General features: G+C 42.8%; 1 long non-coding RNA gene across 4 annotated transcripts; it reads right to left on the reverse strand.

The window, feature by feature from the left end:
• Window positions 1-2,341: 2,341 nt before the first annotated feature.
• Window positions 2,342-12,591, reverse strand: LOC310676726. 4 transcript variants are annotated; one of them, XR_014510700.1, is made up of 4 exons: window positions 12,497-12,591; window positions 8,322-8,498; window positions 4,968-5,078; window positions 2,342-4,565 (listed from the first exon to the last, which is right to left on the reverse strand). It is a non-coding gene; the product is annotated as an uncharacterized lncRNA (long non-coding RNA). The 4 variants fall into 4 exon arrangements; XR_014510701.1 differs by lacking the exon at window positions 2,342-4,565 and having other exon boundaries at window positions 4,834-5,078; XR_014510702.1 differs by lacking the exon at window positions 2,342-4,565 and having other exon boundaries at window positions 4,834-5,078; window positions 12,297-12,564.
• Between the last annotated feature and the right edge of the window lie 65 nt (window positions 12,592-12,656).

Below are 12,656 nucleotides of genomic sequence, written 5' to 3' on the forward strand. Positions count from 1 at the left end.
AACATTGAAGTTCAACATTATCCAGGAAAGAGGCAGTGCTGGAGTATAAGCACCTCATCTAAGAAGGCTTCACTTGGAGATCAAACTTTGTTGGAAGAAATGAATCTGTCCCCCCAATAAACATTCCTAGAGTAAGTAAAAGAGTGTTGCTTTATGCAACAACTACGGCTAGAGTATTACCGTATTTTTCGCTCTATAAGACGCACCAGATCATAAGACGCACCTAGTTTTTGGAGGAGGAAAACAAGAAAAAAAATATTCTAAATCTCAGAAGCCAGAACAGCAAGAGGGATTGCTGTGCAGCGAAAGCAGCAATCCCTCTTGCTGTTCTGGCTTCTGGGATAGCTGTGCAGCCTGCATTCGCTCCATAAGACGCACACACATTTCTCCTTACTTTTTAGGAAGGAAAAAGTGAGTCTTATAGAGCAAAAAATACGGTAATTGCCAAGTATTGGAAAGGGGATGTGATACCAACTAAGGAAGAGTGGCAAAAGCAATAGTGTGAATACATTGAATTTGCCAAAATGACAGAATCAATAGGAAATCGCTCAAGTTTAAAGGTGAAAAAAGAACAGGATTGTTTTAAAAGTTATATGTGTAAACATGGTTCCCAAATCCAAACGGGTGTGCCTAGAATAAATTTCACAAAATAAAAGACAATCAGAGGAGATATCTTATACAAAGAAAAGGTGCCAACCTAGCAGTTCGAAAGCACGTCAAAGTGCAAGTAGATAAATAGGTTTACCTCCGGCGGGAAGGTAAACGGTGTTTCCGTGCGCTGCTCTGGTTCACCAGAAGCGGCTTAGTCATGCTGGCCACATGACCCGGAAGCTGTACGCCGGCTCCCTTGGCCAATAAAGCGAGATGAGTGCTGCAACCTCAGAGTTGGTCATGGCTGGACCTAATGGTCCTTTACCTTTTTTTTATATGAGAACACAGTACAAAAGAAAATGAAATAAAGAGAGAAGATGAAGCTGTTAAGAGGTAGGGGAAAGTCAATTATAATATAGAGTAGATTAATATGTATAGAAGAATAAGTAGATTATGTATGTAAATGTAAAAGGAAAAGATTATGTTTACCTGTTAATTTTAAATATGTCCCCTGCACATTCAGTTCTCCCTTGAGAGGTCCCTTAGATAGAGCTGGAGAACCTGTAGTCCTCCTGATGTTGCTGGACCACAATTTCCTCCATCCCTGATCATTGTCCATGCTGATGGTGGCCTTGTGTGCTACTCTCAGGTGAGCATTCATAGGATTCCCAGGTGTGTATAGGACTGTAAGCTGTAATCTTATCCACACTGTACCGGGGAGTAAATGTGGGACTTCAGTAAAGGTATTCACTGCACATGGTATGTGTAGGTGTGACTGGTCCCTTGTACAATACCTACTAATTAAGTGGTTTCTAGTGTTATACAATTAGCAGCATATGCTTTCATTTTAAAGTGCTTCCGATGTGTATGGATTTTTGGTGTCATTATCATACTATTGTTTGCTGCTTATAGTCTTCTGAAGCTCAAGGATTTGTATACCCATTCTGAACTTCCTTCCCACACCAGTCAGTTTTTAGCTTCTCTCAAGGATATTTACTTGCTTTGAAAAGCTCTGCAGCAGTCTTGGCTTTATTTTACATTTTTAGCCCTTTTCTTTTTCAGTCTCTGCTGTGTGTGCTATAATTTGATGCTGAGTGGGATCTTATGACTCATAAAATCCAGGTTGGAGAACACAGACCTGGAGTCTTCCAGTTGCCATTTATTCTGCCCGCTAGCGTGGGCAAAAGTTTTACAAAAACAAAACCACCAAAAGTAGCTGTGGCCCAAATGACAAGTATCAATCAACAGGGGGAAGCTGTAAACAGCCTTACTAGAAAAATTAACCAATAAACTGAAACTGACACGGGGACAAATAGAAGAAGACGCCTTTACCCCTGTATGGCTCCCCTTTATCACACACACAGCCCAACAAGACAATGACAAAAATCCACCAACAGCATACAAATCAATATGGCTAACCTGATCCAAAACACCCACCCACCCCACTCACACATGAAAACAAAGACCACCACATCCAATCACAAACAAACAACCACACCCCAGGCCAACCCCAACCTCACCACCAAAGGAACACAAGTGAACAGCAGAGAACCTGCACAAGCAACGCTGACACAAAACCCCACATATATTAAGTAAAATAGAAACATCACCACCTGACCCCACCCCCACTCATCTTTCCTCCCACTCCACCTCTTTCCCCCTATTCTTCCTAATGTCTCAACAAATGAAGCCGATTTATAAAAAAAAAAATGTTACATGGAGAAAAAATACAAGAGAGAGACATTGCCCATACCTTTGTAAATCAAGAAAATTTTTAATAAAAATACATTTAAAAACACACACAGGGGGAAGCTGTTTTACTACAGCAGGGATGGAGAATGTGTGACCTGCCAGATGTTTTTGGACTATAAGTCATCATCCCTGACCATCAGTTAGGCTGGCTGGGGCTGATGGGAATCCAACAACTTAGAGGGTCATAGGTTGGCCACTCCTACCCAGTCAGATAATTTATCCATCCAGCACAGCACTGTTCATTCTAAAGGGTCTCTGGCAGAGGTCTAAAGGGTCTCTGGCAGAGGCTTTTCATTACACCTTTTAAATTAAGATGCCAGGGATTGAACCTGGGAATTTCTGCATGGAAAGTGAATACCCTTCTACTTTGCTAAAACAAATAGATTGGTTTACAGCAGCTGCAGCTCTTCCTCTTGTGATTTTTTAATGGGGTGGGTCAAACAGTTCCTGATTCTCCCCATTCTAGCTCTCTTTTTTTGTCAACATATTTAGAGGGACACAGGGGAGGTCCCCCCAAATCTACAGAGACATACTTGCCAGTTGTGTAGCATTTAGAGGACCCTAGAATGTTTGATGGGGTGGGTGGTGTTTCTGCAACCTTGGGCAGAACTATACCTTGCAAAAAACAGAAGGCCCGTGTCAAATTCCCTCCTGTATTACTGCAAGGTGGAATACAATTTGCATCCTCATCACACTGAGCATTCTGCCAGTGGCACTCAGTGATGCAGGGCAGGTAGAAACACACTTAGTAATGACATCAGAACATCAAGTAAATTGAACCACACTTTACGGAGGAGGAAAACTGCCTTTTCCCAACAGCAACCCTGTTTTTCTTTCACTGTTTTGTTCCTAGCCTTGGAATGGAAATTAAACGAGCACAACTATTTTTTTACCTCCTGTGATAAATTCATCCCTTAAAACAGGGGTGGAGGGCCTCATTCCTCAACCCTGGGGCGATGGGGGAACAAAGCAGATGGAGCCATACACAAAAGTGTGCGGAACAATGAATGCAAATTTTATCTTTTAACTTGTGGGCAAATTTATACACACCCCTCTATCCTCCCTTCAAGCAAGAGTCATTATCAGTGTTCAAGGATATTCCAGCCAAGCAAAAACACTCAAGGTGGGTGAGATGCAAGGTCAGCCAGCGAGTGGGCATGGCCCGGGAAGATGCCAAGCGCCAGGCAAAGAGGTCTGGGGGGAGACATCCCCCCTCCAGGCCTGAGGTTCCCCATCCCTGTCTTAAACCTTCAAAAACTATTTTTTCACTGCATTCAGCTTGCTTCTCCCTCTCTTGTTCATTTGGGTGGAAGGCCCAATTTTAACATACATGCTTATTGATGCTGTTGTGACCATTTATATCCTGAGTGCCTTAAGAAAGGCAGTAACAGCTCTCATATAGCTGTTCTGTTCTGCACGCGTGAGACTGGAACAAGCAAATAGGTTTTTATGTGCGTCACACAGTGGAAAGCGACAGCCTGTGTTTGCTCTCTAATTAAAACTCTTGAATGGCTTTATCTTGTAGAGTGTGAAAGGGAGAGGACGGGAAGCACCACAACATCCCTGTCTTGAATCCCTGTCTTAAAAGCAGCTCAATAAAGATTTTATAGAAAATCTGTTGCTAGACTATAAAAAATATATAGAGTAGGTAGAGATGTGAAAGTCCAGAATAAGCTAGGATAATGCGGGAGGCAGTCCCCCCTCCAATTTTTAAGGAAAACGAAAAGAAAAAAATTCCCACCCTGCCTGGGCTTTCACCCCCCCCCCCCTAGTAAAAATGAAGGTCAAAGCACATGGCTGTCTCTCAGTTATAGGCCAAGTATTTCTGTGCTGATCCCAGTTGCCCAGTGCTTGGAGGGAAGGGGTAACTGAAGAAAGAAAAATCCCCTCCCTCCCCATTCTTTACCAAACGGAGAAGAAATAAGGTTTGAAAATGAAGGTTAAAATAAGTTAAAGTATGGGTGTGATCTTGTCATGCAACTTGAAGCTATTTACTACGCAAACATTTGCTCGCCTGCTTTTCACCAAGAAGGGTAGGCTACATGGGAGCGATGCTGTTTGTCCTGGTAGCAGCCATTTAAGGTAAGGGAGATAAACAGAGCAAGGGAATTCATGCTCGGATCCAACGCAAATGCAACCCTCTAGAAAGCATCACTGGCTTTAGCACTGTGTCCCAGATCCTGTACAGAAGTAGCATAGTCCTTGCTACAGAGGTTTGCAATCTATTCCAGGAAAGATAAATCAGGCAATAACAGGGATTACAGGTTGATGAGTGAGCAGGTGGGTGATTTGTAGATATTTTTCAGCACAGTAACTTCTTATTTTTTTATTTACTGGTTTTAAGCAAAATCATAAGACCTGAAAAACTAGGAGGAAAAGTTATCTCATAGTAGTGGTAACTCTTTTTCCTTTAAAATGGCTGTGTGCCCTTGAGACCCAGTTATCACATGGTTGCGACTGTATTTTTGGGAAACAGGAGCCACTCAGGGATTTCAGCTCAGCATCAGTTTATTATCTATGCTCTGGCAAGGCAGGGCATTCTGGCCAGAGCAGCAGCCCTTGTGTAACAGAAAGGCACTCCAAGCAAGGCGCATCTGCATACAGAAAACAAAGCTTTGTTTTACCTTTGTCTGACTCATGGTTACTGATTGACCCAGGTGAGTGTGGTTGTTCGAAGACGAGATGGCACAAGATATTATTGTGCCTGAAGGGGAAAATCCAAGTGGCTGCCTTTCCTAGAGGTAAAAAGAAGTTAATAATTATAATCAATATGGCAATTTATGTTTTTTACCGGTACCGCCAAAATCTGCCACCTGCAACATGTTCAAATGTGTTTGTTACTCCTGTAGAAGTAAGTGAGAAGGAATTGAATTGCAGGGGGATAGATAAGAGTGTTCAAGGAAGTGCCAAAGGTAGCATGGCAAGTCGAGATGCTTTGATTGTTTCCTGCTGGCAAGGGTCATTTTCAGAGCAGATAGTGATTCTGAGAAGTTTAAACCAAATTGGAGAAGGGTCCTTGGTTATAAAAGGGACACGGGTGGCGCTCTGGGTTAAACCACAGAGCCTAGGACTTGCCAATCAGAAGGTTGGCGGTTTGAATCCCTGTGACGGGGTGAGCTCCTGTTGCTCGGTCCCTGCTACTGCCAACCTAGCAGTTCGAAAGCACATCAAAGTGCAAGTAGATAAATAGGCACCGCTCCGGCGGGAAGGTAAACGGCGTTTCCGTGCGCTGCTCTGGTTAGCCAGAAACGGCTTAGTCATGCTGGACACATGACCCGGAAGCTGTACGCCGGCTCCCTCGGCCAATAAAGCGAGATGAGCGCCACAACCCCAGAGTCGTCCACGACTGGACCTAATGGTCCCTTTACCTTTACCTTTACCTTGGTTATAGCCTTTACAAAGTAGGCAGAAGGCCTCCTAAACTGGAGTACAGAGTTAAAAATGGAACCTGACAGATGTACCTAGCAGGGGTGGGGAACAGTTTGGAGACAGTGGGCGACCTTCCCTTCTGGACAACCTTCCATGGGGGTCGAGGGGGGCACATGGGTGGGGCCAGAGAAAAAATGGGGGGCGCACCTAATGTAAATTTCATCTTTATACAATAGGCTGGTTTTGCAAACTCTCAGATGCCTCTGTCTATCCTCCATTCAGGCAAGAAGCATAATTGAGAGTTCAAGAACACAGTCCAGGTGGGCAAAAAAAACTAAGGAGGCTGAAAAATAGTGCCAGTAAGAGGTGTGACTTGGTTCTGAGAGGTCACATTTCAACCCCTCGGCTTGAGGTTTTGCAGCACTGGCCTAGCCTCCGAAGAGAGGATAACACAGGGAACTGGCTCTAAGAAAAGCATCACAAGTTAGTAGAGAAACACTGCTAGAGATGAAGAGAACCCCAGAAATAGTGCTCAGTTTAGTATCATACCACACAGTATCTAAGTAAGGAAGATGCAGCTTGTCTATTAATGGCACACTTCCAGCTCCTCTGCCGTCTATTTCAGTAGCTCATGATGCATTTCCAAGTGAAAGGATCTTACAGTACTGTGTTGCTTTTGCTGTGTGTGTTTTTATTCATGTTCGCTTCACCACTGTTGTGTTTCACTGGCAAACAAAAATCCATAGCAGAATCTGTACAGGGAAGCAGAATGTCACAGTCCGTCAGCAGCAGAAACTCTCTTGCACTTGGAGGGGGAGGGGTGTGCCTTCGTGAGACAGGATGCAGGCAGAATGACCTCCATTCCTGAAGAGGGTGGTCCTGAAAGGTCAGGGCTCTACTTGACAGAGTGGTAATGTGAAAGGAAGCTAGCTCAAAGCACAGTTTCATAACTCTTGGTCTTGGAATGAATTCAGTCAGCTCCCAAGCATTAGTCACTCGCTGATTTCTATGAAAACATTAAGGTTTGTTACAAAAACCCTCCAGCCAAATATTTACAACAGAATAATTATTTTTCTCCTGGGTTTCAGGAGAAATGGAAGCATGACTTCCAATGACTATTTTACAGGAATTAATATATGCACACATAGTCAGGGAATCTTATTATTGTGTTCTTCCTTTCCCCATGGAAATGTCACCATAAGGCAAGGAACTCCCACAATTCTTCTATGTTCTATGCACGTGCGCCTCTTGTGATGAAATAAAACCACAGCTGTGGAAAGACGATATATAGTTTTCAGTGGAAGGATTTAATGCCTGCATCCTTATTCTCCCACGCAGAAGTACGTGAAAGCATTAGACCAGGGGTTCCCAAATTGTGGTCCACAAGGTTCATTCAGGTGGTCCAGGGCACACTTGTGGATTTGTGGTTGAAAACAGGCGACGACACATCCCTGATTCTATAGTCGTACTCCTTTTTAATGGTATCTGTATGGCTTCTTTTATTTCTTATACTGTATTACAATTTGAATTCTATTTCTTTACAAAATACAGTATAGAAAAAAATAAAAGCATCAAAAATAGAGTTTAAAATCATACAGCATATAGCACAGGGTATCACAATCACTGCAGTGGGCAGAATTATCAAAATTTACATACTGTTGATTGTAATAAAGCCTCAAATTGGTTTACAATAAATCTTAAAATTATCAGTAAAAACTATTGAGAACAATTAAAATTAACAGTTAAAAGTATTAAAATGTTTTTGTGTGGATCAATAAATTGAGCTCTGAGTGATTTATATGGAAGCTTAAGAGTAGAGTTGCTTCATTCAGGCTGCATTGCTAGGCACATTTACCTGGGCGTATGCCTCACTGAACACAGTGGGTCTTGTTTATGGGTAAACATACAGTACATAAGAAAGCACTGCTGTCAGTGACTTAAGGCATTTGCTGGCAGAAAGACAAGCATTAAAATAACAGTAAATACTTTAACCTCACACAGCAGCAGCCCTTCTGGTTGATTACAAGTCCATTTTGGCTGTCTAAAATAAAGCAGGTCACCCAGTTAACTCAGAATGACCAGAAGACCTCACTGTGACAGCAGCAAGAAATAAAAAGCTTGACACTGGTGGGGAACTGCCCCATATGCCCTAATGAACCAGCCTCCATGGATCAAACAGATTTAGGGCTGATTCTGTCCCACCCCTGGAATGCCCAGTTTCAGGGCTTAACACTAGTTAATGCCAGCAGTAGATCTATGCCCAAAGGATTTCACACAAGCATAGTGGGGGGGGGGGTCTCCATGGTGGACAAAGAGCTCTGGCAAAGCTTTTCTCCTCTACCCCTTCCCAAGCTAGTTATACAGGAAAGAATTACTGTGTTATTCTATTCTAGAATTTTATAATTCCTCATTTAAATACATCCAATGCTGCTGAATTCCACAAGGCAGCCCCAGATACAACACATTACCAGAGTATAGACAACAGAAGTTAGGCTACCCCTGGCCAGATAGGGGCGTAGTGGGCCACTTATGCAAGGCACTCCAGCCACCGAGGCCACTTGACCGTCAAAGGACAGCAATGAATCCACAAGTACCCCCAAGCTACATACCTGCTCCTTCCTGTGGGAGTGTAACCTCATCAAGAGCAGGTCACCTCCCATCCATTCTAGTCCTTGACCACCCACAAAGAGTGCTTTGGCCTTCTCCTGTCTGAGCTTCAGTTTGTTGGCTCTCATTCAGTCCATTACCAAGGAAAGACAAACGGTCCAGCACGTCCACTGCTACACCTGCAGATGTAAAGGAGATGCAGAGCTTTTATCATATCCTTTTTCAAAACTGGGGGAAATGAAACAGTACATGGAGCGAAATCCAAATCTATAAAAATATGCCTCGGATCCCAACTAGTCCTCTGTGTGCTCCCATTCAAGGATGGAATTTGGATCAAGCAGAGGCAACAGATTCTTTTGGCCAATCTCTTCTCCCCACCCACTGCCTCTCATGCTTCTCTGGAGGGTCCCCAAACCTTCCAGAGCAGATTTTCAAGGAGCAAAGGAGCTGGGGGGAAACCAGCAGAACATGCAATCCCTCCTTTCTGGAACAAAAAACACAGGAACATAAGAAGCTGCCTTATACTGAATCAGCCTATTTGTCCCTCAAACTCAGCACTGCTTGCAGTGACTGGCAGCATCTCTCCAGGGTTTGAGTCTCTTCCAGCTTTACCTACAGACTGAATCTGCCCACAAGGCAGATCTTCTACCACTGTGCAATATCTTTTTCTTTCAACAGGAATGTCTCATTAGCAGAAGTCCAGGCATGGGATGTTCCCACCACCAGAGCCTTACTAGCAGTTTTGTTTTCAAAACCTTTTAAAATCATCTGTGGTATGGAATTTGCCCCCCCCCCCCCCCGTCACCACACACTGAGATGGTATTTTCAATGAGCTGTACAACGCAACCCAATGAGCTCTTTCTGAGTTAGTCATGTGCAGTTCTCAGATCCCATCAGTGTTTATGGGAAGTAGGTATTTTAGCTCTGTTGTGCTTTATTTCTTACTCATTTACTCAGTTTCTTGTTGCATTACTGATTGTTCACCAAGACAGGGGCTGCTACAGTCCCTCTGCTGGTCTTGACCAGCCCAAACAATTTAGAAACGCTTCATAATTTACCCTTTTAGATATATACATAAAACACGCTAAGTGTATACTTAAAAACGATGCATATATATATATAATATAGGTACTCTCATCTGGAATTGGCTCAGCTGGAATTGACTCCAGTTTTGCCTCTTAGTAATGACCACACAATTGCACTCATTTCATACGCTAGCAAGGTTAGGCTTAAAATTCTACAAGGAAGGCTCAAGCAGTATGTGGACCGAGAACTCCCAGAAGTGCAAGCTTGATTTAGAAGAGGCAGAGGAACCAGAGACCAAATTGCAAACATGCGCTGGATTATGGAGAAAGCTAGAGAGTTCCAGAAAGACATCTACTTCTGCTTCATTGACTATGCAAAAGCCTTTGACTGTGTCGACCACAGCAAACTATGGCAAGTTCTTAAAGAAATGGGAGTGCCTGATCACCTCATCTGTCTCCTGAGAAATCTCTATGTGGGACAAGAAGCTACAGTTAGAACTGGATATGGAACAAATGATTGGTTCAAAATTGGGAAAGGAGTACGGCAAGGCTATATATTGTCTCCCTGCTTATTTAACTTATATGCAGAATTCATCATGCGAAAGGCTGGGCTGGATGAATCCCTAGCCGGAATTAAGATTGCCGGAAGAAATATCAACAACCTCAGATATGCAGATGACACAACCTTGATGGCAGAAAGTGAGGAGGAATAGGAATTAAAGAACCTTTTAATGAGGGTGAAAGAGGAGAGCGCAAAATATGGTTTGATGCTCAACATCAAAAAAACGAAGATCATTGCCACTGGTCCCATCATCTCCTGGCAAATAGAAGGGGAAGAAATGGAGGCAGTGAGAGACTTTACTTTCTTGGGCTCCATGATCACTGCAGATGGTGACAGCAGGCATGAAATTAAAAGACACCTGCTTCTTGGGATAAAAGCAATAACAAACCTAGACAGCATCTTAAAAAGTAGAGACATCACCTTGCCAACAAAGGTCTGTATAGTTAAAGCTATGGTTTTCCCAGTAGTGATGTATGGAAGTGAGAGCTGGACCATAAAGAAGGCTGATCGCCGAAGAATTGAAGCTAGCAGCATGAGATTGACCAAACGGCGGAGGCAGTGGAAGACAGAAGTGCCTGGCATGCTCTGGTCCATGGGGTCACGAAGAGTCGGACACGACTAAACGACTAAACAACAACAACAATGGGCAAAATAATGCCTTTAAGCAGAATCATAATGGGCAACACATTCAAAATGTGAACTTGATTTTCAGCTCTCACTTCTTCTCCCATTTCTGCAATGCAAAAAAGCTTTAGGAGGATATCTTTTTGCTCTTCGCTCACCTGACCACTAGTTCAATAGTAAATTTGCAACATATTTTGAGCAAGAACATTTATTTACTACATTAACTGCTTCCTTGTCATTTGTTAAGCCTTCTACACAGATCCATGCATGTATCTTTTTTCTCCTGTTCTGTTCTCCCCAACCACTTTTGTGCTCTCAGCTTACAATATTTCGAAGGAAGTTGATCAAACTGAGCATTCTTGTAAACTTGAGCTTGGCTGCCAAGAATGTAAGTGATTCATGCCGTATGAGGAATTGATTTCCTGTGTTCCTACTCCACCCCCCTCTTCTAAAACACACATTTACTACTATAAACAATCAACCCCCTCTTTTTTTTTATTCTGAACAAAGCACATCCTTAATTGCATGACAGATTCCTAAAATACTTCCGAAGAGCTATTATTAGAGGAAAGAAATATTGTCACTAAAGGCCTCAGCATTAATGAGATATATATTACAAGAACGTTGTGAAAAGAACAAACTGGTGTCTCTTGATGACATTTCTCAGGGAGGGTTACCTGCCAGAAGAAAGAGAACTGCCCTACATAAAAAATCTATTTAGTCTTTTAAGGTGCCACAGAGCTTCAGAGAAAAGGATTGGGGGAAACGGCAGGCAGAGCCATAGAAGTCCCAACAGCTTTTGCCAAAGCAATATGGAGACTTCTACTACCTTCCAAGAAGATGAATAACACTTTTCAGGTGTAAACATGTTACACACTCTCTTTCTTCAATTAGGAAAGAAACAGCAATAAAATAGGTTGTTTAATGCAGTGCCTTCTGAGTCTGCAACTTCCTTATGCAGCTAAGCATGGAAATATACTTCAGTGCCCTCTAGCTTATCCACAAAGTACTCCAGATCACCAATTGCTAGTATCAAGTAAAAGAAAATTTTCTGTAAAATGATTTGCATAGACAATGCCTCAAGGTTACCTTGCAGCTCCTGTGAAACTTAGCTAACAATGTCAAATTGAATTGCTCATAAAAGATGTACAGCTGAATTTCTGACTGCCAGTTAGCCATTTAAAGGCATAGGCCCACTATCCAATAACAAAAACCCAGATTACCGGTAAGTCTTTTATAAGTTTGATTGTTGAAAAGTATGTCACACAAAACTAAAATCATCCCACCCATGCTGTACAATATAGTGCGTTTCCCTCATGCTGGGAACTCAAGGCAGACTTAGAGTCCGCATATTCTCCTGTATTTTTTCTTTTAGTAAACATTTCATTGAGATTCTATCTATTATGCAAAAAGAAAACAAGTCCCGGAGATGGTTTTGCTTGCTGAATTGTGATACTTGGGAGTTGCTTTCTTCCTACGTGTATGGATTTTTTTATTGGAACAGTTTTACCAGTAGTGAAAATAATGTTTACTACTTGTAAATGCAAAGGGTTAGGGAGATATTGTGAGGGCACTGAAGTGCGATCAAAGCTGGTATTTTCACGCATGGAACTTTATACGCTCATAGGCTGACACTATCCTAAGACCGACACTCTATAAAGCACTGCGCCTTATAAATCATGTACTTCTTTTGACACTCCAGATGCGTGTTTTTAGGACCCACTTCACTTCGGCAATTTTAAGTCGTTTTAAACTGTTTTTCATACCACGTTTTAACTGTTGTAACTTGCCCTGGGACGTTGGGGTGAAGACTTGGTAACAAAGAATAATTATAATGACGATGGTATATATTGGGCATGTGTACTCTTTACAGTGCATATAAAATTAAAGCTTTCAATTACTAAATGTTTTCGGTGTATAATGCACGTCCGAATATCAAAGGGGGGTTGAACGTGTGAAATTGCACCTCCAGACACGCGTCCCCGCCAAGCCCGCGTTTCCCGCGGCAGAACGCCTCACAAACAGCCCCCAGCCTCTCTTTTCAGTTCCCCCAACCGCAACTCTTGCCCCGCCCCCAGCCCCGCGCGCCCCAATCTCCGCCCAGGATACGCGCCTCCATAGCGGAG

Source organism: Podarcis tiliguerta, assembly GCF_965153285.1.
Source record: "Podarcis tiliguerta genome assembly, chromosome: 4".
In the NCBI taxonomy this organism is placed as follows: Eukaryota; Metazoa; Chordata; class Lepidosauria; order Squamata; family Lacertidae; genus Podarcis; species Podarcis tiliguerta.